At 39.5% G+C, this 25,964-nt stretch overlaps 1 long non-coding RNA gene across 17 annotated transcripts in view; it reads right to left on the reverse strand.

Annotated features, from left to right (window-relative positions):
• Positions 1–25,964, reverse strand: part of LOC122439514 — a 517,062-nt gene that overhangs the window by 125,527 nt on the left and 365,571 nt on the right. For 13 of the 17 annotated variants that reach the window (XR_006268889.1, XR_006268894.1, XR_006268888.1 and 10 more), the window contains one exon: positions 24,507–24,594. This is a non-coding gene — a long non-coding RNA (uncharacterized LOC122439514). Of the gene's footprint in view, positions 1–4,049; positions 4,139–10,407; positions 10,419–24,506; positions 24,595–25,964 lie in introns of those variants that run through there. The other 4 variants (XR_006268886.1, XR_006268893.1, XR_006268892.1 and 1 more) reach the window with 2 other exon arrangements.

Below are 25,964 nucleotides of genomic sequence, written 5' to 3' on the forward strand. Positions count from 1 at the left end.
TGTGTGCGTGCTCAGTCATGTCTGACTCTTTGCAACCCCATGAACTGTAGCCTGCCAGACTCCTCTGTCCGTGGAATTTTCCAGGCAAGAGTACTGGAGTGAATAGCTATTTCCTGCTCCAGGGGATTTTCCCAACTTAAGGATCAAACCTGCACCTCCTGCATTGGCAGGCTGCTTCTTGTGACATGTATTACCTTCATATTCTGGTTTCATCCCTTCAAATGAAGCTCTTAATTAGTAGAACTTTGAAGTCAAGGTTCGTTATGTTATCTTTTTATAAACAACTTCATCTCATTTCCAGAGGTTATTTATAGTTTACCTAGAACAAAAGTCACTGATTGGTCACTCTATTTATGACAGCACCTAATTATCGCGAGCAAGGCTTACACGATTAATTTTTTTTTTTAATGCACAATTTCTCTTCTGTAAAAAAGGACTTCCTACTTGTTCATCTTTGTAGAAGAAGTTGGGGACATCTTCGCCCTGCGACTGAGCTGGAGCAGAGTCTAATTCAGGACCTGCTGCAGGATGGGCTGTCTGAGACCCTGCCTATTCTCTTCAGGTTGTATTTCAGTCACTCAGGTTCTGGGTTGGCTATTTTGCCATATAACTGTACTATTTTTTTTTAACATGTATTATCACCATGTGTCTGTATTATTATTTTATAAAATATCATTACTTCATTTGACTCACTTTTTAGCCTGAATTCATTTAGAATGGACAATTTATATCACTGTCACAACATCAACTGTTCTAAATAGAAGCTACTAATAAAATAAATGCTCTATTGCTTGCCAAAGCCTCTGAATCAAATACCTGCTTTCACTTCATTGGCAAAAGAGATTAGCAGGAGTTTTAAAAAGCATGCTAGCATCAAGCTGAGCCATTCTTCTTGATGGTCCCTGGAAAGACAGAAAAGGGAATACATCTCTCTTTGAGATTCAATATTATTTAATTTAGGGGTCAGTGGCCCACCTAAAGTCATTTCAACTGCCACTGGTGAAATGCTTGGGGAACGAGGGAATTTTTCAAAGAAACAATGTCTGTTTAGCTTACCAAGGAAGAGGGCTGGATGTTTCAGTATTCTGTGTGTCCCACTAGGCCCAACACATAGGGAATTGGTCATAAACCCCATAACTGCCAACTTGACAACTACAGTTCTATCCCTGCCTCTGCCAGCCATCCACAACATTGCATCTTTTGGTTGCAAAAATTTGTGCACAGTAAAATGGCTGATCTCCTGGATAATAAAATCACAGTGCTGCATCTGCTGACAGTGAACCAATAACCAACACCTCTTTTATATTATAATGACATGAATGTAGCAATATAGCATTTTAAAGGGGATTAACTTTGGGCCCATGTTCCAATATTTACTTAGAAACTCACTGGTTTCATGACCTTGGCCAGATTATTTAATCTCTCTGGCTTGGGTTTCCTTGTCTGTAATATGGGTCTGATAAAATCTTTCTCTTAGAGATGTTATCAGGACTAATGAGGTATACATATATGATGGTTGTCACATAGTAGGGTTGCAACAATATGGAGCTATTTTTAGGATACCAGATGGATAGGCTTCAAAGGCTCCAAAGCCTTATATAATAGCTAAGCAAGAAAAAATTATATCTGAAGAATTAGACAAAGTCAAAAAAGCATTTCCATGGATACAAATTAGAGATAAATCTTGAAAAAATTATGTAGGCATTTCAGATAAGAAGTCCTGCTCAGCAGAACCTAAGGAAAGCCAGTTTGCATTTTGATTTTTTTTTTTTTTTACTGTCTGGCTTCACCTTGATGATTTCCTGAATTCTCCCTTTGGCAGCACGGACACAGTTCTGGTGTGAGCCAACAGATGCAGTGCTCTGCCCATTTGTGTTTCAGGGATGTTTTTGCATACTTAAGAATTATTTTTAGGTTTAAGGCTTTTACTTGCTGACAAAGTCTTTCTTCTGATTAAATCAATATACCACTTTTGATTGCGTCTACTTAGCTGAAAGGTCAATGAATCACACCCCATGTACACTCTGGAAACAATTACACATTCAGACCTCAGCTCGCACTGTCATAAAGTGAAGTTGATCAGTCATGTCCAACTCTTTGCAATTCCATGGACTGTAGCCTACCAGGCTCCTCCATCCATGGCATTTTCCAGGCAAGGGTATTGGAGTGGGTTGCCATTTCCTTCTCCAGGGGATCTTCCCAACCCAGGGATCGAACCCAGTTCTCCCGCACTGCAGGCAGATTCTTTACTGTCTGAGCTAGTAGGGAAGCCTGTCATAGTCAGCAGAAAAATCACACTTGGATCTCCCGCAACAGTGCTTTATGGTGATGCCCAAAATATCTCTTGTAGCTACACTGACACAGTACTGTGACAGAGCCAGGATAGCCATTTTCTTTTTCACACTGTTCCATCCTTTATTTCATAAAGCAATTCTATTCCCTTAAATAAAATTAAAATTCACAGTTTACTTACAGTCCTCTCTAGAACTCTGTTAAGGTTTACCACACATGCTGCTGCTGCTAAGTCGCTTCAGTGGTGTCTGACTCTGTGCGACCCCATAGACGGCAGCCCACCAGGCTCCCCAGTCCCTGGGATTCTCCAGGCAAGAACAGGAGTGGGGTGCCATTTCCTTCTCCAATGCATGAAAGGGAAAAGTGAAAGTGAAGTCGCTCAGTTGTGTCCAACTCTGAGTGACCCCATGGACTGCAGCCCACCAGGCTCCTCCATCCATGGGATTTTCCAGGCGAGATTTTATATATATATATATATAACCTTACTGATTATATATTCTCCTCAAATACAATGAATAACTCTGCCTGAATCAATGCCAAATAGGATTAAAATTAGATTTATGTATATACATGATGGGGAAAAATAATTACTCAACTGGCATTTAACTTTGTTTTAATTGAAATACAGTTGGTTCACAGTGTGATATTAGTTTCAGGTGTATAGCATAGTGATTCAAAATTTTTACAGATTATATTCCATTTAAAGTTATTATAAAACAATAACTATACTTCCATATGCTGCACAATATGATCTTGTTGCTTATTTATTTTATATGTGGTAGTTATTTGTTTTATATATGGTAATTGTATCTCTTAATCCCATACCCTTATCTTGCCCCCCATGCCTTCCCTCTCCTCTCTGGTAACCAGTGGTTTGTTCTCTATGTCTGTGACTCTGTTTATGTTTTGTCATATATATTCATTTATGCTATTTTTTTTAGATCTGACATAAGTGATAACCTAGAGTATTTGTCCTTATCTGCCTAACTTATTTCACCAGGCATATCTCACATGGACCTCCAGGTCCATCATCTTGTTGCAAATCACAGAATTTCATTCTCTTTCATGGTTGAATAGTATTCCGTTGTGTATATATACCACGTCTTCTTTATCCAGTCATCTGTTGATGGACACTGGGTTGCTTTTATATCTCAACATGCAGCTTTGAACATTGGGGTCCCTATATATTTTCAAAATAAGTGTTTTTAGATGTTTTTTTTAGTGTTTTTAGATGTTTTTAGATGTTTTTTTTTTTTGGTCTATTAACCCAGAAGTAGAATTATTGAATCGTATGGTAGTTCTATGTTGTTTTTTTGAGGAATCTCTATAACACTTTCCATTGTGGCTGTACCAATTTACATTCCCACCAACAGCGTACAAAGGTTCCCTTTTCTCCACATTCTTTCCAACATTTGTTATTTGTAGGCTTTCTGATGTTTGGCAGGTGTGAGGTGATATCTCATTGTGGTTTTATTTTGCGTTTCTCTAATAATCAACAATATTGAGCATCTTTTCATGTGCCTGTTAGCCATTTGAATGTCCTCATTGGAAAAATATCTGTTTGGGTCCTCTGCTCATTTTTCAATTGAGTTTTTTTAGATATGAGTTGTATAAGCTTATATATATATATTTTGGATATTAACCCCTTACTGGTCATATCATTTGCAAATACTTTCTTTCATTCAGTAACTTGTCCTTCCAAATTGCTTTAATTACTGTGGCTTTGTAGTTTAGTCTAAAGTCAGGGAGCAACTTACCTCCAGCTACGTTCCTTTTTCTTAAGACTGCTTCAGCTATTCAGGGTTTTCTGGGGCTTCCCTCGTAGCTCAGTCAGTAAAGAATCTGCCTGCAATGCAGGAGACCTGGGTTCAATTCCTGGGTTGGGAAGATCCCCTGGAGAAGGAAATAGCAATCCCATGGACAGAGGAGCCTGGTGGGCTACAGTCCACGGGGTCCCAAGAGTTGGACATGACTTAGTGACTAAACCACCACCATCATGTAAATTTTAGGACTATTTATTCTAGTTCTGTGAAAAATGTAATGGGTATTTTGATAGAGATTGAATTAAATCTATAGATTTTTTTGGGTTGTATGGATATTTTAACAATACTTATTCTTCCAATCCAGGATCATCAGATATCTTTTCATTTATTTGTGTCATCTTCAATTTTCTTCATCAGTGTTTTATAGTTTTCACAGTACAGATCTTTCACCTTCTTAGCTAAGCTTTCAACTGGCTTTTTAAAATAACTGCTGCTGCTATGTTTTGAAACTCAGAAATAATAACTTTGAGGCCCTATCTTTCATCATATTTTATAGGCCTATTTTTTCTGCATTCTTTCTTGGTTGAAATTAAACAGTTTTTCTTTTTAATCTATAGCCGTTGGGGGTCATGGTTGTTCACTGGCTGAAGTCATTCCTTAGCTACCTGGAATTTCTGTGACCTGATTTATAAAATACATCATTTCATCACTTTCTTTCATTTATGTATTCACTCAACAGACATTTATTAAGAACTAGGCAGTGGTGGGCACTGAGTTAGATTTTTGAGATAATATGTGGGTAGTAGGTGGTACACAAAGATATATGACTAGGTCCCTGCCTTTCAAGAGTTTGCAATCTAAGCTCATATAGAATCCATATAAGCACTAAAACATATAACACATAGGTAAATAATAGATGCACTGAAGTACCGTGGGGAAATAGTAGAAGAATCAGGAGAGGACACAGCTCAGATCTTGGAGGAAAGGCAGAGTGTCAGAATGTCAAAAATATGATACAGAAGTAGAGAAGGAGGGCATCCCAGCAGGAGAGAATTTTCTTAATATGGACTCCTTCAGTTTTGTCTGACTGAGCCATCATTTGCAGAGCAACTACTAAGGATAAGATACTTGGGACTCTGAGAGATAAAATCATGAATGGGAAATAAGCCCAGAGCATAAAAATGACCAGTCCAGGAGGTCTAGCATCCAAATAATAGACAGAAGTCCTACAAAGAGAGAACAAGAAATATTGATGGGAAGGAAATGAGTTTCTAGACTGTCCTTCAGATTTCCTGATGGGCATGAGTTTTCAGATTGAAAGATATATGTAATGCCCAGTACAATGGACACCAAAGTTCTTCACTGTGAAATTTCAGGATACTGGGGATAATTCTCAAAAGAAAATGTAAGACCTCCAGAAAGAAAAAATAACAAACAACAGGAATCATAAATAACTCTGAACTCGTCAACAAAACTTTTGCCAGTAGTATCACATTAGAGCAATGTTTACAGTTTTCCAAGGAAAATTATTTTTTCCAATGTGAAATTACACATCCAACTAAATTCTTACTGAAATGTGAGGGTAGATCTAAGGTATTTTCAGATATGTGCCCTTTTTCAGGACTATATTTTAAACAGTACTCTATAAACACAAGGGAAAATAACAAGAAGAGAGAAGAGATAGAATCCAGGAAACAGGCTCCAACTTAAGATGATGGTGAAGAGACCTTCTGATGATGAAGAAGGTTTCCCAGATGCATCAGGTACAAAGAGAGTCCTGTCCCAAGAGGATAGACCAGGAGGGCTCTGGAAGAACATCCCCAGGAAGATAAGACAGACGGATGTGTTGATGCACTTGAACATAACCAGAGGAGAGGAGATTTAGATAAATCACGGAGAATTTTGAGATGAACTGGCGATAAACATATAGGAAAGTAAGCAGAGAACACACATGACAGAGTGCAGAAGAAGGGGAAAGTAAATCATAGTAAACAATATGCCTCAGAGGTGAAAAGACTTTACATGATCGAATCATGTAAACACTGAATAGGTGTTTAAGTAGGGTTGTGATATAACTGTATAGAGAGACAGAAAGTACTGTACATGGCTGGAGTGCAGTGGTGGTTAAAGAAAATTAGAGGCTTTTAGGCTGGATAATGCATAAAGTGAAAAATCAACAAAAAGGAAAATAAGATGATTTAAAGATATGGAAATAAAATGAAGCCCAAATACTGAAAGATAAGAAGGTGGAGATGGGACAGACTCCTCATTTCATAATGAACCCAGCAGAAAATAGTCAATCTAACTATGTGTATAACTTGATACACATAAAGTGCCAGATATTTTTAAAGATACTTATGCACAATTCATCACAATTTACCCAGGAGTCTAGGTCTAGGGCATGGTTGCATTTTTAAATAGCATATGATCCAATTAATCAGCAAAGAGAAATGCTTTTGAGGGTCTCTGCTGGCCTACCTGTTTTGATCAGTGATATAATCCTTGTGTCCCTGTGTTTTTAGACCAGAATCCTTCTTTATGTGAACGTGATAACCTACACAAGCTCTAGATATTCTGAGTTTTCCGGTTTATCTTTCCAAAAGGGACTAAATGCCCTAAGAGCTTCAAGAATTTAAACACTGTTAGAAGCACATCCACTTTTCGCCTTTTCATACTGTTATGTGGTTCTTGCAGCAAGAATACTAGAGCGGTTTGCCATTCCCTTCTCCAGTCGACCACGTTTTGTCAGAACTCTCCACTATGACTCATCTTTCTCCGGTGGCCCTGCAAAGCATGGCTCATAGCTTCACTGATTTACACAAGCCTCTTTGCATGCATCACTGACTCAATGGACATGAATTTAAGCAAACTCTGGGTGACAGAGAAGGACAGAGCAGTCTGGCATGTTGCAGCCCATGGGATCGCAAAGAGTCGGACATGACTTAGCAACTGAACAACAGAAACATACCCAAACATTCTCAGCTTGTTCTGCTCTTGAAAAGGCAAAAGCACTTATAGTCCCAAGGATTCATGTAAGGATGTCATGGTCAAGAGAGCCGGGAAACTGTTTCTAAGCACTATGCCTGGTACTTGGTGAAAGCATAATCATATGTTGCATGAGTGAATGAGTACATGAATACATGAATGAGTGAAATATGGCAAGTTCTTCTGAGAGAGCTGACAGGATGGTCCGCATATGCCAGAGTAAAACTTTCACTTCTCCTTTAAATCCAGCAAGGGAAGGACTCAGGTGAAGTTATAAGCCCAAGGGACATAATTAGAAACATTCTATGCACAAATTTCCCATTCCATTTGGAATTAAACCTAGGCCTTTAAGATTGATAGCACCCCCACCCATTAATACACTCTCTGTAACATATCCAGTGGCACGGATAGAGCAATGGTTTTCAAAATTATGTTCTTTACATTCTTTATGTTCTTATTCCATGAAGATACTCCAGACAGATGCCCCGAGTTGCTTCCTGGTCCCTCTTCTCTGCTTAGTCAGGGTGACCCTGCTTTCACCATTTTTTACACATGAGAGTTCCATCCCACAGGACATCTCTACCACTTCCAATGTCTGAAACCACTGATGCAGAAATGTGCTGCTCTAGCAGAGCGGCGTCCTACTTCTTGTGTATTTTCTGGAGAGGCTGGAACAGAAATGCAGTCTCACCGCACAGTGGACAGCAAGGGAGCAGATTTAATTAGAGCTGCAAAGAGATGTGGGCCCCTCAGCTGACACCTGGGTTTTATAAACAAGTGCATAAGCACCAGCGCACACGCACACCTGATTAGGCACCCAGTGGGTAAAGTACATCCTTATTTATCAGTACATAAATGTAATGTTTATCACAAATCCACAATGCTGTCTAAATGAACAAAACCTGATCAAATACAAGTAATTTGTACTTGTTCCCAAGAACATAGTAAAACTATTGCTCAGCTATTTTAAGTCCAAACTTGGGCAATTATAAGACTCTGCCTTTCTCTATTTTCTCCCCTGAATGACGCAGAAATTTCAGAGAGGGTTTGACAGGGTGTGCGGGTGTGTGGTCAATAGGCATTCTCTATTCTCTGCTGGCATCAGCTGCTATTTAAATTGTCTTGCCTACCCTTTGGAAATTGGACGTTATGCCCATGACTTCTGCTACTGCCTGAGCTCCTAACATGGGTTCAAGCTTCTTAGAGTTCATTGGGCCTCTCAGCCACTTCTAAGCCCCCTTGGGGCTGCACACTTCCAGCTGTCACCATATGGCTGGAAGCCTGAGAGAAACCCAAAGAGGTATCTTATGCCTTCTCATGCCTTAGCTCATTTATTTTATTCCTCTCTTGACACTGTCCAGTGAAATGCATACACAAGGCTTCTGCCACCATGAATTCTCGAATGGAAATCAGGCATCACTGCATTCTGTCCAATCTGTTATTTAGCCAACACACACTCCAGAATGATCGGTTGCTCTGATTGGCTATCTCTTCTAATTGGCCAATCTTTGTGCTATTCTGGTTGTTAAACACCTAGAATGATGACTATACTCTCAAATCTCTGAAACGACAGGAAGCTCAGTCACCTCCTTTCTCTCCTAGATGTTGGGACTGGAGCTGAAGTCTCATGTCTGTATTCTGCTGTTGCTTTTTCTTCAAGGTAACTATTTCCCCTAGCCTAGATAACCTTTATCTAGTCCCTAGGATAGGGCACCGTGACTTGTTCCCCAATTTCTTTCCATTCTATTGTCTACAGCACAAACCCTATGTCCAAATTCCTTTGGGGCTTGGCCTCTTGCAGCTCAAAGGAAACTTGAATATCAAAACCCTTGTCTATATAGATTATTTTCTTTGTAGTGAGGGTGAGATTTTATTTTTAGAGATTCAAAATGAAGCACTGACTGCTTATTCTCTTTTTGTATTCTTGGTATAAAACCCCACATGTTCTCTGAAGCAATGCTTGCTACTGACTGCATAGGAGAGGAAGTCACCGGTAGTTACTTGCTCAGCTGTGTCCGACTCTTTGTGACCCCGTGGACTGTAGCCCTCCAGTCTCCTCTGTCCATGGAATTCTCCAGACAAGACTATTGGAGTGGGTAGTCATTCCCTTCTCCAGGGGATTTTCCCAACTCAAGGATCGAACCTGGGTCTCCTGCATTGCAGCCAGATTCTTTACTGTCTGAGGCACCAGGGAAGCCCCAGAGAGGAGGCTGGACCCTGGCTAATATCTCAAAATTTGATCTTGCCACACCAGTAAGAGTGATGGGCCTATCCAGTCCTTTTTTTTTTTTTTCCAAATACAGAAGAAGGCCAAGAAATCAGAGAGAAGCAATGGGCCATGGTACCCTTCAAAGTCCTGTTAAGAGTAGAGAAGTTTATAATGTGACTCGGGGTCATGAGTAAATGGTTCCTGCACCACAGTAAAGAGTCAGGGTAACGACAGAAGGATGGCTTTCTTATACAGACTCAATGAAGAGTTCCAGCAGGGAGGGAATCTGATGCTTTTTCAGACACAAAATTATTTTGCAATTCCAAATAGAATCCCAGTACCCTTTACACCATACCCTGATATCACACACAATAATGAGACTTCGGTTCAGTTTTTCTTAGAACCCAGGATGCTTCTTTTCATTTTACAAAAACTGAATCATATACTACACATTCTGCTTATTAATTTATAAAACAGGCTGTGACTAGACCGATCTATGGAGAACCACTAAATACACATAAGTGGAAGACCACTTAAAGACACATAAATACACATAAGATCACTTTTGTGATCAAGCAGATCACAAAAGTGTGTCATCGTAAGCATCTCTGTACCTAGACCCTGGACATAGCCAGGTGGTAGGACTGCTGAATACCTTACACAGTAGAACAAGTTGTTTCTGGGCAATGAAATGACCTGGAAGCATAAAAGCAAACAAGCCCGACCACTCTTTGTCCTGGGCCTCTCAGACTTGTCAGATTTCTCACCTGCTCAAGCTGCAAACCACTGGCTTCTCCCTGGAGGAAGAAGAGGAACACTAGAGGCTATGCTTGGTCAGAGGTATCCTAGTCAACACGGTTCTCATACCCTTTTGATGCTGGATACAGCTGTGAATAGAACTCAGTGGTGCCTGTGAGTTCTCTGTCATTTTTGTAAAAAAAAAAAACTGGAGTATAATTGCTTTGCAATGCGGTGCTAGCTTCTGCAGCACAACGGTGTGAGTGGGCTCTGTGTGGAACATGTGACCCCTCCCTCCGGCCTTCCTGCCCCCTCTGCATGTCGCCCTCCAGCCCAGCAGAGAGCACGGAGCTGGGCTCCTTGTGCTAACAGCAGCTTCCCACGAGCGATCTATGGGGCTTCCCGCATAGCTCAGTCGGTAAAGAATCCGCCTGCAATGCCAGAGACCCGGGTGCAATTCCTGGGTCCAGAAGATCCCCTGGAGAAGGAAGTGGCAGCCCACTCCAGTATGCTTGCCTGGAGAATCCCATGGACAGAGGAGCCTCGTGGGCTACAGTCCATGGGGTCGCAAAGAGTCGGACACGACTGAGCCACTAAACCACCACCACCAATGTATATACGTGAGTGCTACTCTCTCAGCCTGGCCCAGCCTCTCCTTTTCCTGCCACACCCATGTGTATTTCTGTCACTTTTGAACCCAGTCTTCTCAAATCTGGGCCAAAGACCCTGTGATTTGGGGCAGATTGCTTCATCTCCCCAAGCCTCAATTTCATCTATGAAATGGATAATAAAGATAGCATCCTTATAAATTCTGGGAACTTAGCAAAGCGTGAGGCCAGAGAAAGTGCTTTGTTAGGTACTATTACTAATACTATTAACCTGTCATTTTCCACATGGAATTTGGTATGTGACTATGTCAATAACTATTCATTGGCATAATCCTTTAATGGCTGAATGGTCTTCCATTTTATGAGAGCCCCCCTTGGACAGAGGGGCCTGGTGGGCTACAGTTCATTAGGTTGCAAAGAGTTGACAACAACTAAAGTGACATGTGCATGGTTTATTTAACTAGTCAAATATTGGGGGTTATTGAGACTGTGTTGTCTATTATCCTTTTAGGTAAAGTTAGCTGATTAAATATATGTATCTATATGCACTCCCTCCCCAAACCTCTCAAAAACTACAGGGAAGGGATTTTTTTAAAGGCACAAACTCATTGGAATGAGAACAGGAGTGGAAGCACTAACAATAGAATTATGGAAGCAGAAAAATAAATAATTAAGCACACCCAAGAAAATGGAGTCTTAAGTCAGCAGAAGGGAAAGCTAAGAACTAAACCTTTCTACGTCTCAGAATTCCCCTAAAGCTTGGGAATCGGTGGCACCAAATAGCTATGGAAGCTGAGATGAAAAAAGATGCAAAAACAAAACGGATTACTTGAAAGTCTGTTTCAGAAGCAACCATACTCAGATCCCTTCGTCACTCTCAGAAAACCACTCATTTGCTACCTTGGCCAAAGACTGAAGGATTCTTCCCTAGAGAGAGTAAAACAGGAATTCACCAGGACACAGCACAACTAAAGGTGGGGTTTTCATATGGAACTGAGTGAGGCAAACGGATGCTAAGTTCCTCAGGATTCTTTTCCCTCTGCAGCCAGCCCTGCTCCCTCCACACTGAAGGTTGGAGGTTAGAATCTTCTCTGTGGCACCTGAACAACCCAAGAGGAAAGACTTAAAGACCTGGCATCAGAGGTTTCTCACCTCAACTATCTGCTAGGCCATCCGATGGCAAAGGTCATGGTTGCCAGTTCCCTCCACAAGGACCACAGCTTCCAACCATCCTTTCCTTGACAAATCCTTTCCTTGACAAATAAAAAGGAAAATTCATAAAACAAAAAGTATCTCTTGGAAATTAACAACATAATGGCAAAAATGAAAATGAAGAACTCAGTGGAAGAGCTGGAATATAAGAAAAAATTCCAGAACTAGTAGTAAAAAAAAAAAAAAAAAAGATTGTAAATGAGAAAGTTTTTTTTTTAAATCTATTTCAGAAAATTATTTGGTGGAAATATTTGAAAGAAAGATTTTAAACTATATAAGCCAACAGATTTCATAGTATTGGATACAAGCAAAAAAGAATTCAATTCCCAAAAGGTTTTGTACCTTTAAAATACAGAAAACAGGAAAAGTTTATTCTCAAGTACCAGAACATCTAGGTAGACAGCAAGTACTGGAACTCAATTAGTGATCTTTCTAAATTAAGTAAATTTGATGCCTAGCACCTGCAAAGTTAAAAATCTTTTACATGAGGCACATTGGCAAATCATGATTTCAAGGCACCTATTTTCAATGAGAGCTTAAAAGGCCTAAGCCAAAAATGAAGACCAGGGCAAAGAACAGCCTCTTTATGTAAATCTTTCCAGCTAATCTTCACAAACTCCAGAAAGGGTGAGGTGGAGTAAACGAACTCTCAGCTCCTGTGGCTGCTTCTAGGACTACTTGGATTCAGCCATGAGAAATTACTGACCAGCAGATGCAACTTGCCTTTTGCCTTTATTCTTTGTATTGGTAAGATTCACATGGAATGTCCTTGCGGTTCCACATACTGTTCGGTGCTCAGAGTATTTTGACAAGATCAAGTATACCCTAGCAAAATGAAACGGAAAATTGTGGCAATCAAGAAGAAATCCTAGACCAAGTATTTAACTTTCCCTAAAATATACAGGAATTGAGGGTAAAATGTTCTAAAATTATCTGCTTTAGTTTATTTCTAATCTTAATCTGTGCCTCAGCCTTGCAGAGGGAGGCAGAAAGCTGCAACTGTCAAGTAAATCTGACACAGGTATATTAATAACTACCCCTTGATACTCAGGAGAATTCTTAGTGAAACTGCTAGGTGGTATTTGGTGGGGTGGGGGGCTCCAAGGAGCTCTGGTTTGTTGTTGTTGTTGTTGTTATGTTTCAGTGCAGAAAGAATTCAGCAAGAGGCAAAGTGATAGATAAGAAGTGATTTACTAGATAGATTAGGATTCTTGTGAGGTTTACAAGCAGGCATATGAGAGGGTCCCTTGCCCTGAGAACTTAGGGGGCCACAGTTTTATAATCAAAGGAAAAATGGGGAGGGGGGAAAAGGCCATCTTCTTCCTCATTTTTGAGTGGACATCATGCTTCCATCATCAGTTCGTCTTCCACATTGGGCAGGGGGGTTTTCTTGTCCTTACATGATCAAGTTGGGACTGTCATGGTGTAATGGAAAGTGGAGGTGAAGTCACTCAGTTGTGTCCGACTTTTTGCGACCCCATGGGCTGTAGTCTACCAGGCTCCTCCGTCCATGGGATTTTCCAGGCAAGAACACTGGAGTGGGTTGCCATTATGAGCCAAAAATCCATCACACATGCTATAGATGGTAAATCAGCTCAGGTTTTAGTACACTGTCGCCTTTTGCTTATATTTTTGTTTTTAGTGCACACAAAGGAGCATGTCCTCGGAATCATTAACTTATTAAGCTCACTGGGTAGGATGTGGGTCTCATACCAGCATTGTTTTATTATTTAAGGGCGTTTGTTATATTTCCATTAAACTGTTTTGTTGCTAAGTAAGCCTTCTTGGTTTTCAGTTAAGCAAACCTGCTTTTTATTTTGAGTAATCATTAACTTACAGGGGTTTCCCATATTTTCTTTTTATTTACTATCCCCTAGTCAGATTAACTATTTAGCCACTTACTTTGTCCCTTTACTCTGTCCCTATCACTGGCATCCTCTTCACAGACCTTGCCATGACGAAGAGGCTTGCACAATTCAATGAAGCTATGAGCCATGCCATGCTCATAAGATCATAGCACCCAGCCCCATCACTTCATGGCAAATGGAAGGGAGAAAAGTGGAAGCAGTGACAGATTTTATTTTATCAGGCTCCAATATCACTGCAGACAGTGACTGTAGCCATGAAATTCAAAGATGCTTGCTCCTTGGAACGAAAGCTGTGACAAACCTAGACAGCATATTATAAAGCAGAGGTATCACTTTACCAACAAAGATGCATATAATCAAAGGTATGGTTTTTCCAATAGTCATGTATGAATGTAAGAGCTGGACTATAAAGAAGGCTGAGCACCAAAGAAATGATGTTTTCAAACTGTAGTGCTGGAGAACACTCTTCAGAGTCCCTTGGACTGCAAGGAGATCAAACCAGGCAATCCTAAAGGAAATCAACCCTGAATATTCACTGAAAGGACTGATGCTGAAGCTGAAAGTTCAATACTCTGGCCACCTGATTCGAAGAGCTGGCTCACTGGAAAAGACCCTGATGCTGGGAAAGATTGAGGGCAGGAGGAGAAGGGGACAAGAGAGGATGAGATGGTTAGATGATAGCATCACAGAGTCAATGAGCATGAATTTGAGCAGACTCTGGGAGATAACAGGGGACAGAGGAGCCTGGTATGCTTCAGTCCATGAGGCCTCAGACAGTCAGACATGACTTAGCAACTGAACAACAGCAGCGTCAGTAGCACGCTCTGTGACACATAATTCAATCACAATCTCCAGGTGTAAGGCCACGGCATTAATGCTGTCTAAAAGCTACTTAAATGACCCTAATGGACAGAAAGAACTGAAAACCGCTGACAATCACATCTATAATTTGGGCTAAAAACACTTTGAAACTCATGCTTTGGATCAGCTATTCATATTTCTTTCAAAGCTGGTAATTGCTAAATATCTACTTACTCTGAAGCTATCTAGATATAGTGTCCAAATAGGTGACCATACTTTGTTAAAGTGGTTTCATAGCTAGCACCTGGTTCTATTCTCTAGTTTCTCAGCAATAAGGTGTAATAAGCCGAGGGTTGGAATGGGGAGAGAGGAACCCAGAATATCTTTCTTGGGATGCCTGAATGATTCAAAGCAAAATAGCAAAATAAGTAAGATTTCTATTGGATTGTTTGGATAACAATCCTATACCTGTGTGGGTGTGCTTAGTCGCATCGTAATGGGAAAGACTTTAAAATTTACTGTCAGGGCATTAAATTGGGGTCTAACATTGATAAGCTCAGGAAATAAACATGTGCTATTTTACTCTTTGTGAGAGGGCCAGAGTCTTACAGTGATGTGAGAGCAAAATGATCACTTCGACTTAATGACTGTCTTCCTAATTGGATCCAGGGAAGATATATATATATATATACATATAATTTTTTCCTTTGAGTAATTACTCTGTATTTTTCCCCCAGGTTCAGTGGCATTTTCTCTGGAGAGATAATAATAGAGTTAGTGTAATAGTGGAAAATAACCTCAGGCAGTCTATTTGAAAGGTGGGGGTTGGGGGTGGAGAAGCAAGCAATGAGAAGATAGAGAAGATAAGGTGATGAAGAAGACAATGGTCATGATGGCAAAAACAAAAAAAGAGGAACAGAAGGAAAGGGAGTAGGAGAAGCAACAGCAGGACAGGAGCCAACACTAGTTGAGGGTCTTTCAGAGTTTCCTATGTCCTCCAAGGGTATTGGTTAAAGTTTGCAGATTCCTGGGCCCCATGTTATCCAAGAATCAGAGTGGGAAGGGGGACACCCAGCAATCTGCATTTTAGACAAGCAGCTGAGATGAGCTTTATGCAAAGTAAACTGTTTGAAAGTTACTGGCCTAAGATATACCTGGTACCAATGGTCAGGGATGCTGTTCGATTTAATCTATCTATTTTTTGAGCTCCCGGTCTTTCCAGAGCAACAAAGGATAATCATTTTTTTCAGGTAATATAAACCCAGGAACATAGTGTTTCTAGGATTAATCTCAAACCATGGGCAGTTCTCTTTGCTGCAACATCAAGAGAATGACCAGAGAAGACAAAGAGGTAATCGTAATAGTTAGCCTTTACTGAGCACTGACCATGTGGCAAGCCCTGTTCTAAAAGATTTACATGACTGAGTCACCTCCAGCTCTTATGAAGAGTAGCCAGTATTATTTCCCCTGGGGCACAGATAAGGAAGCTGAAGTTTCAGGTTAAGGAAACTGTGCTAAACAACAGTGCCAGTAAGGGGCAGGGGGACTCTTACCCTCAACTGCTTAAACTGCTGCTGCTGCTGCTAAGTCGCTTCAGTCGTGTCCAACTCTGAGACCCCATAGATGGCAGCCCGTCAGGCTCCCCCCATCCCTGGGATTCTCCAGGCAAGAACACTGGAGTGGGTTGCCATTTCCTTCTCCAATGCATGAAAGTGAAAAGTGAAAGTGAAGTCGCTCAGTCGTGTCCGACTCTTCGAGACCCCATGGACTGCAGCCCACCAGGCTCCTCCGTCCATGGGATCTTCCAGGCAAGAGTATTCAAACTACTGAACATCAAAATATTCCATGAAATGAAGACAGAAGTACTGCAGGCCTGAGTTCTCCTTTCAGCTCTATCAGATCAATTAGGCAAACTCTGGTGGACTCAGCCTGTGACTTAGGTTACAAGTCTGTAAAATGGAATTGGTGATACTGGTGTAATGAGAAGCTGGTAAATGTTAACTCCTTATGAAGAGCATACAGTACTATATAAATGCCAGTTATCATTATATTCCGGTAATCATGGTGCACATGGGCCAGATCTAAACCTTCCCAGATGAAGTAAAGAAATAGAAATGAAGTGACTGTGTTATTGTTCAATCACACAGGTAGAATCACAGGCAGGTTCTAATAGCAGGAGGGCAAAATGGAGGGGTGAAGTCACGTTTTCTAAAAGGTGCGCTTTTGACTGTTGTCTATGCATGCCTCAAGGCCTGCCTGTCACTCTCGATACTGACTGTAGGATCCACCGGGCTCAAGCTTTCACAATACATTGCCATCACATTTCACACATCAAGTCAATATAGTACCTAACTTTTTTAAAGTGCCATTTTTAGAGACTGTGTTTGGAGGAGCAATTTTCTAGTCTTTCTAGCTCTTCCCATTAGCCTAAACTCAGCGATTATTTTCCACCATGAAATCACATGCCAAGAGCTCAAAGAGGAAGGAGCTGGTACCCTGGTCACGCCAGCTGCATGAGTCACAGGTAACTCACTTCAGTTCAGTTCAGTCGCTCAGTCGTGTCCGACTCTTTGCGACCCCATGAATAGCAGCACCCCAGGCCTCCCTGTCCATCACCAACACCCGGAGCTTACTCAAACTCATGCCCATTGAGTTGGTGATGCCATCCAACCATCTCATCCTCTGTAGTCCCCCTCTCCTCCTGCCCCCAATCCCTCCCAGCATCAGGGTCTTTTCCAATGAGTCAACTCTTTGCATGAGGTGGCCAAAGTATTGGAGTTTCAGCTTCAGCATCAGTCCTTCCAATGAACACCCAGGATTGATCTCCTTTAGGATGGACTGGTTGGATCTCCTTGCAGTCTAAGGGACTCCCAAGAGTCTTCTCCAACACCACAGTTCAAAAGCATCAATTTTTCGGTGCTCAGCTTTCCTCACAGTCCAAGTCTCACATCCATACATGACCACTGGAAAAACCATAGCCTTGACCAGACGGAGCTTTGTTGGCAAAATAATGTCTCTGCTTTTTAATATGCCATCTAGGTTGGTCATAACTTTCCTTCCAAGGAGTAAGCGTCTTTTAATTTCATGGCTGCAATCACCATCTGCAGTGATATTGGAACCCAGAAAAATAAAGTCAGCCACTGTTTGCACTGTTTCCCCATCTATTTCCCATGAAGTGATGGGACCGGATGCCATGATCTTAGTTTTCTGAATACTGAGCTTTAAGCCAACTTTTTCACTCTCCTCTTTCACTTTCATCAAGAGGCTCTTTAGTTCTTCTTCACTTTCTGCCATAAGGGTGGTGTCATCTGCATATCTGAGGTTATTGATATTTCTCCTGGCAATCTTGATTCCAGCTTGTGCTTCTTCCAGCCCAGCGTTTCTCATGATGTACTCTGCATATAAGTTAAATAAAAAGTTAACTCACTTCACTCTTCTGCATTTCAGCTTGCTGGAGCCCATCAAATCTGTCTTGTTTCTCTAAGCAGGATTACGGGAAAAATCTACTGAGAATATGCAAGACTATGATTGAAAGAAATAAGAGGAGGGGAGCATGTTGGAGTAGGAGAAGAGAAGTGAATGATATGTGAATCAGGTGCCAGAGCCAGGAAGGTTTAAGCTCAGAAATCACACAATCCATGTGCTTCCACAACCGTACCACGTCCTCCCCACTGGAAAAACGTTCTGATAGCAAACTGTGGCATAACTAAGGTGCTATTTTCTCAATAAAAGTAACTCATTAACTTGCACTAGGTATATCATATAACTGCATCAGGTAAGTTACCATTACAGCCCTTTTTACATGTGAAAAAGAAAGCACACAAGGGTCAAAGCCATGACCAAACATCCCAAGGGAATAAAAGTGGCTGAACTGGGATTCTACCCCAGACGGTCTGGCCCCAGAGCCTGCTCTTGCCTCTGCACTTACTGTTTTTCAAAAGAGTGTCCACGTCGAGTTTGGGATCCGTTTGTCAAATGCTGTCAGTTTTCCAGTCAACTCTCAATTCACCTTGCAAATAAAATTAAAGGCACTGCTTCTGCTTTTTCTCGTGATAAAGCACCAGGAAAGAAGAAACTGGATCACCAGCCACTGCCCTCCACAGACCACTTTCTCAAAGCTATTTTCCCCAAGCTTTCCCAGTGACAAGGCCGCGTATTTCCCCAAGTGTGGGTGTGGCCCCACCCCAGAATCCTGATCAACCTGAAGAGTCAAAATAACATGAAGAGCCTAAATTGACTCCTTCACCTTGCTAACATCTGTTCCATCTCCCCTACCAACACCCACGCACCCACCCACCCTCCCCTACACACACATACACACACACACAAGTCCATCTCTTTCTCAAATTTGTGGGCTGGGAAGGAACTCTTGCCACAATTATTTCTGCACCGAAATATTCTTTCTCAAATAGTAATTTTGTAGTGGAGAATAATCTGGATAATGCCACTTAACTCAAGTGATTAGAGATAGCATCTCTAGTAATTTAGAAGTGGATATCTGTACCTCCTGATACCAGCAATGAAACTGACATAACATCACTTCCTGGGATGTAACTTTCTTCCTGGGATATAACAACCCAGACCTGGCCAACACACGTGTGCTTAAGATATTGGACCTGTTGTCCTCTTCCTTGTTGAGTAAAGAGCTGTGGCTGCAGTGTGACCGGGTTTGGACAATGCAGGAAAGAGTCTGCCGGAGGCTTCAGGGAAAAGGGTACAGACACAAATGCTCAGTAGAGACAGGCAGATACCACAACTGATGGAGTAAGTCAAGCGTAAGACAAAGTTTTCTTCAATCTCTGATTCCTCCTGCTCTGCTTTGTTTTCCTACTTTTGACAGAGTATCAAGGATACCTAAACTTTATCATAAGGAAAAAAAAAGTGGAGGTAAACATAATTGCAGAAATATACACTTTGTCTCAGTGTCTGATAATGGTAGGAATTCAGACCCGTATTTCTTAGTCTTTTTTTTTTTTTATGTCTTTTTTAAGAAGCCAGAAAAGCAGATTTGCATTAGACAACTTCCAACTTTAAGTGTTAGAAATCAGCTCAGAATTTTAGAGTAATGTGCTGTGGACCGATTCTACTTTCACAGACTTGTTTTCTCTTTGCAGTCAGTTAGTGGTGCTCAAAGAGGCCTGGGAAGGCAGCTGAGGACAGAGACATCCGTGCTAGGGTGGGACGAAATCTAAGATCCCCCAGCATCAGTTGTAGGATTGGTTATCTTCAGGTTATCTTTCTAACAGAGCCACTGAGGGATAAAGGACAGTAATAGATTGAACCTAACTTTTCCTTTGCTTCTCATCTCCTTCCAGTGAATGCTGGGATTAATCTGCCTGTTGTTTAAATAAACGTAATCCTTGAAGGACTGCACTGAAGCTGTTGTAAATAGGAAAGGAAAAGCAGGCCTCAAACAATTGTTTCTAACTATGGTTCTAAGAGTGGACCAACCCTGATCCCAGATATGACAAGTGAGAAATACATTCAGTAAGACTGAAAAGCCATCTCCTGGCATGTGGAATAATAAATAATGAGGATCACAAGGTACAAGGGCCCATGGAAGTGAAATTATTTCCATTTTCTCAAATTGGATATTATTAATATACTTCGGTTCTTTTCATCACGGCTTCAACAATTATTTTTGCACTGAAATATTCTTTCACAAACAGTAATTTTGTAGTGGAGAATAATCTGGATAATGCCACTTTATTCAAGTGATTAGAGATAGCATCTCTAGTAATTTAGACATGTGGATATCTGTACCTCTTGATACCAGCAGTGAAAATGACATAACATCACTTCCTACTAAAAAAAAAATGCATAATTCTATTCTAATCATGAGAAACTTGAAGAAGCTCTTTAGAATAGCTAATAATAGTATATCAATGGTAATGTCTTGGTTTAGCTAACTAGTACTATAGATATATAATATGGGAAAACTGAGTGAAAGATATATGAGCCCTATATACTGTTTTTACAACTTTTTGTAAATCTAAAATTACTTCAAGATGAAAAGCTAGAAAAGATCTTGTGTTTATAACCTCACCCTTAAGTCTTTTTTAAACAATTTAAAAGGATTTAAATCTACTACATTCTGTATTTATATTGCTTAAATTAACTAATTCAACATCGGTATTTGCTTTTAAATGTTGAATGATGCTTCAATGCATGAACCACAGGAGAGATAATACCACAGAATGGGAAAATAGGGATTGTCAATGACTATTTTTTACTTGCTTCCTGTCTGCTGAAGGGCATGGTGATTGTTTATGCTTCTAGACATTTTTTTCTTCTTTTATTATGGGAACTTCCTTTTGTTTCTAAACACTTTTCCTTTCTTTGTTATACAAACCTCCACTTCACCCTTTCTTTGGAGAATTGCTCTTTCCTTACTGAAAACGCTGAAATAATGATGTAACTACAAGTCATACTAAAGCTAATACCCTCCTTACACGTTCAAATACAGTGTTGGTCACATGGTCTACATCTAGCCAGTCAGAACACACTGACTGGCCCAGGGAGAAGGTATCAGTATCAGTCAAGCCTCGCACCCATAGTTTTGCTCTGGGACTTTCACGCTGAGAACTGAAAGGAAGTCCTCTTTTCCCCCTTATATTATGAACTCAAAAGCTGTGGTCTCAGAAGCGGCAATGGTCACATATGTCACCCTGTGGAAACGCCTGAGAAATGAGAACTATGAAGATGTAGAAGCTGAGAAATGAGAGAGGGGATGAGGAGGGCACTTGATAAAAGCTATTTAAGTCTCTGATTCTAGTCTCTTGGGCCAGTTCTATATTTCATTTTTTTCATGCTTTAATAACATAACCCAATATATTTCCCTTCTCCTGCTTAAGCTAGTTTTAGTTAGGACACAGCTCTTTGTCTTTTGAAACCAAAATAAGTTTGATTCATCCATGATGACTTTTGTTGTATACCTCTACTACCTGGGACTAATTCAAGGGGAGGGGACAGATAATATGGGTAAATATCAATGAAGAATAAATTCATTATAAAAGGGAGACACCTGAACCAGTGTCAAATATTACTGAAGAATATTAGAAGGCAGAATAAAGATCAGTGCTGAAAGATGAGCTGGTCAAAAATTCTCAGTTCCAAGGATGAAAAGAAAGTAGGTTTTATGAACTAGATCAGTGGACGATCACCAGTTTCAGATAAAATTATTAAAGTTTTGGTTTGAATTACTCACAAAATAAATTTTGATCACTGACACCCAGCATGACACGGAGAGAGTCAATCCTATAGCAACTGTATATCTAGACTTCCACATAACACGTAACAAGGTCTTCTGCTACCCTCTTGAACAGTCACTGGTGAGGGAAAGTTGAAACTGCTTCTAAAGCATACTATTATTAAATTAACTTGTAAGAAAGTTTCTAGTAGTTCTATCTTTTCTCTTTCAATAAATTAACTAAATCTTTTTATTAATAACCTGAACAAAGCTAATAGAAAGCTAACTTCATCTGTATATAGCATAAAGCTCAGAACAAATCAGTGAATGATAAAATCAAGATTCCCAACATCCTGCATCCATATACACAGATAACAAGAACCCCAAAACTGCAAATCAGGGTGGAAATGTGGCTTAATAGCAGCACATGTGCCTATAAATAGAGATTATTGTAAGCTATTTGTTCAACAAAGAAAAAGTAAAGCTTAATTCAGTTTTATGCTATCGTGGCAGAGGGATAGTTTCCATAAAGAGGTGAAATGCTTGCTCTAATCAACACAGCTTTGGCCAACTGTATTATATTTAATTCTTGGTACCACATTTTTAAAAGTATGTTTAAAAGATCCTGTTCAGACAAGAGTAACCAGAATGCAAAATCATGAAAACAGATTGAGAATGTTTAACCTAAAGTAAGAGAACTTAGACAAGACATAATAAATCTGTCTTCCAAATCAGAAAAGCTGTCACACACAAAAAAGAACTTAATACCTACCAGTGTGGTGCAGTAGGGAAAAAATAGCATGACTGGAGGAAAACAATGAGCAAAAATTTGTGTCATTATAAGGAAAGGTTTTGTAACCATTTGAGCTAACCCAAACCAAAAAACAGGCTGTTTTGGGAGAGACCCTGAATTACCTACTTGATAGAAATATTCCTTTCTAAAAATTTCCAATTTTATTGGCATATAGTTGATTTACAATGTTGTGTTAGTTTCAGATATACAGCAACGTGACTCAGTTATACATACACATTTATTTCCTGAGATTCTTTTCTCACATAGGTTATCACAGAGTATTGAGTAGAGTTCCCTGTACTACACTGCAGGTCCTTGCTGGTTCTGTGACTTACACATAGTCGTGTGTGTGCATTCATCCAAAGCTCCTGACTTACCCCCTCCATTTCCACTTTGGTAACCGTAAGTTTTTTCTCGCTATCTGTAAGTATGCTTCCGTTCTGTAAATAAGTCCATTTTTATCTTTATTTGTGTATTAGATTCCATACATGAGTAATATCACATGCATACCTTTCTCTGTCTGAGTTACTTCCCTTGTTAGGGTGATCTCTAGACTGATGGTGTTATTTTGTTTTCTATAGGTAAGTAATATTTCATCGTTTATTTGCACCATGTATTTTTTATCCACTTAAATCAGTAAAATTTGAAGTCACAGCTGACACTACAGAAATTAAAAGAATCATGAGACTACTACAAATAACTACATACCAAAAGATGGACAACCTGGAAGAAATAGACAAATTCTTTAAAAAGATAAAACCTTCCAGGACTGAACCAGGAAGAAATAGAAAATATGAACAGACCAAGCCCAAGTACTGAAATTGACACAGTGATTTAAAAACTTCCAACAAACAAAAGTCTAGGAAAAGATAGCTTCACAGGTGAATTCTATTAAACATTTAGAGAAAATTTAACACCTATCCTTCTGAAACTCTTCCAAAAATCACAGAGGAAGGAATACTCAAGCTCATTCTGTGAGGCCACCATTAGCTTGATACCAAAACCAAAGATAACACACAAAGAAGAAAATTATAGGCCAATATCACTGATGAACATAGATGCAAAAATACTCAACAAAACTGAATCCAACAATACACTAAAAGGATCATATACCACAATCGAGTGGCATTTATCTCAGGGATGCAAGAATTCTTTAATATCCACGAATCAATCAGTGTGAAACACCACATTAACAAACTGAAGAATGAAAACCATATGATCATCTCAACAGATGCACAAAAAGCTTTTGACAAAATTCAACACCCATTCATGATAAAAATCTCTCCAGAAAGTGAGAACAGAGGAAACTTATCCCAACACAAAAAAGGTCATATATGACAAGCCCATAGTTAATGTCGTTCTCAATGGTGAAAAGGAATATTCCTTAGGAGTTTCATATATTTAAGACGTGTTAACTAGATCAATGCTTCTCAAACTTTAATTGTATATGAATCAACATGGACTCATTAGAAAAACCAGTTCTGATTCAGTAGTGTCGGGGTGGGGGCTGATAGACCAAATAAATTTCTAAAAAGCTCCAAAGTGATGCCTATCATGTAGTATGTGAACCACACTCTGAGAAGCAAGGAACCAGATAACTGTTAAGGTTACTTTTTGATACTGACAGTCTATAATTTTCACTAAAAAAAAAATACACTTCAGGAACAGCTAAAGCAATTATATTCTGTATTTTCCATATGAAAATGGTGGTGTTTGAGAGCACAGAGGAAGCAGGAGCATTGCCTGGAAACGGAAGAAGCCATATTTCAAAACTTTCTCAGTAAATTTAAATTTTTAAGGAACCCATTCTAAAGTAAAAAAAGAAATGTCAATGAATATTTGTATATGACTACATTTAATTATCTACTTTCACTAGGAGTGACAAGTCATGTTCAATAATGGGAATTAATAGCACTCATTTCTTCAATTTTAATAATTCAACTTTGTATTAAATTCAATATTCTGTTTGTCCAGTTCACTCACTAAGTCCTTTACTCATCCACTCTGGAGCCTTTCGGTGTACAGACTTTGCTTCATTATCCTCTTACCTTCATTCCTGTAGATTAGAAATTCCTAGCCTGTAGGATTATAGATGTGCCTCAAGATATCTGGTCTTTTCACCCTTTGGGAGGGCTCCTGGGGAGAAGACACAACCAGATCGGCAATTAGTCAATCATGATTAGTGAGTGACACCTAGCACTCTTTGGTTTGGCCTCAAGGGAGTGAGCTCAGCCAAGCTGGGTGTCTATCTTGCTATCACCTTCAGCAACTTGCTGCAAGCATGTCTGTTTTTATCTTAGGAGAAGGAATTATGGATCTGTTGGAGAAGTTCATGTCCTAAGTGCTTAATTAGCATAGCAGCCCCACCAAAATTTGGCCACAGGAGGTTAGACAATAAGAAGCTTTTGGCAGGTATATCTTTAGGGAATGGCACCAATGTCAAGTCTTCCCATGCATTAAATACCTTTATCCATTTGTGGCAAAATAGGCTCATGGTAACATTTCTAAAAGGCACATGTATTTTTCAATTTAGAAAAATGATTTTGTAATACTTTATACAATTTAGGTTAATTCTAAATTTACGGCAACTTCTTATGAAATTCCAAAGGTAAATTTAGCAAGGATCTAAAAGGAAGACTTGCTATATTTAAGATCAAATGTTGCAAATTTTTAATGATTGTAAAAGTTGTTTCAAAATTTTTATTCTCTTCTACAAAATTTTTTTTTCATTGACAGTGGCCATAAACAATTCAAAAAGATCGACACTGTAATGTTTTGATTAGAAATGATCTAGACTTTCAAGCATAAAATCTGAGATTAAACAGTTACATTGGTGGAAGTATATTTACAGTTCTTAATGTTATCTATATTCAATTTTAATATATTGTTCCAAATATTATATTTTATTTTCTTGTCAAAACTGTATCACACTTTTTAAAATGCAAAAAATAGCTTTAGTAAGTGCTGTACAGATATTCCCAAATGTCTTCCAGCTTACCCTGTGTGTCATGCAAATATTATAATTTTCTATTTGGTAAAAAAAATACTGCTATAGGTAGATTTCCCTCTATAATATGTTCTGTTACCAAATATCTCTAGTATAATTACAGACTAATTAATCATATACTTGTCTTAGTATATAGCTACTATTACCCAAAGAAAACATGAAGTCTACATACAACTGGAAAATGTTAGACCTAATTTATTTCCTCACTCCTTCCCCTATGCCTCTTGAAAAAAGAAACTGAAAAATTACTCTGAAGGGCTGGCAATACTCTTTTTCTTGACCTGAATGGTTATATGGTGTTCACTTTGTGATAAATCATTGGGTACATGGTTTTATACACTTTAGTATACCTACTTTATTTCACTGTAAGAAAAGGTTTGAAGTTTTTATTTTCCAATACTAAAGAGATATGGTGATCTACAGATCTCTGAACATCCTTTACCTCCTGTTCATAATACCTCACTACCCTCCAAGAAAACCTAATAAATGATTAACTGTA

This window comes from Cervus canadensis, chromosome 4 (genome assembly GCF_019320065.1).
Source record: "Cervus canadensis isolate Bull #8, Minnesota chromosome 4, ASM1932006v1, whole genome shotgun sequence".
In the NCBI taxonomy this organism is placed as follows: Eukaryota; Metazoa; Chordata; class Mammalia; order Artiodactyla; family Cervidae; genus Cervus; species Cervus canadensis.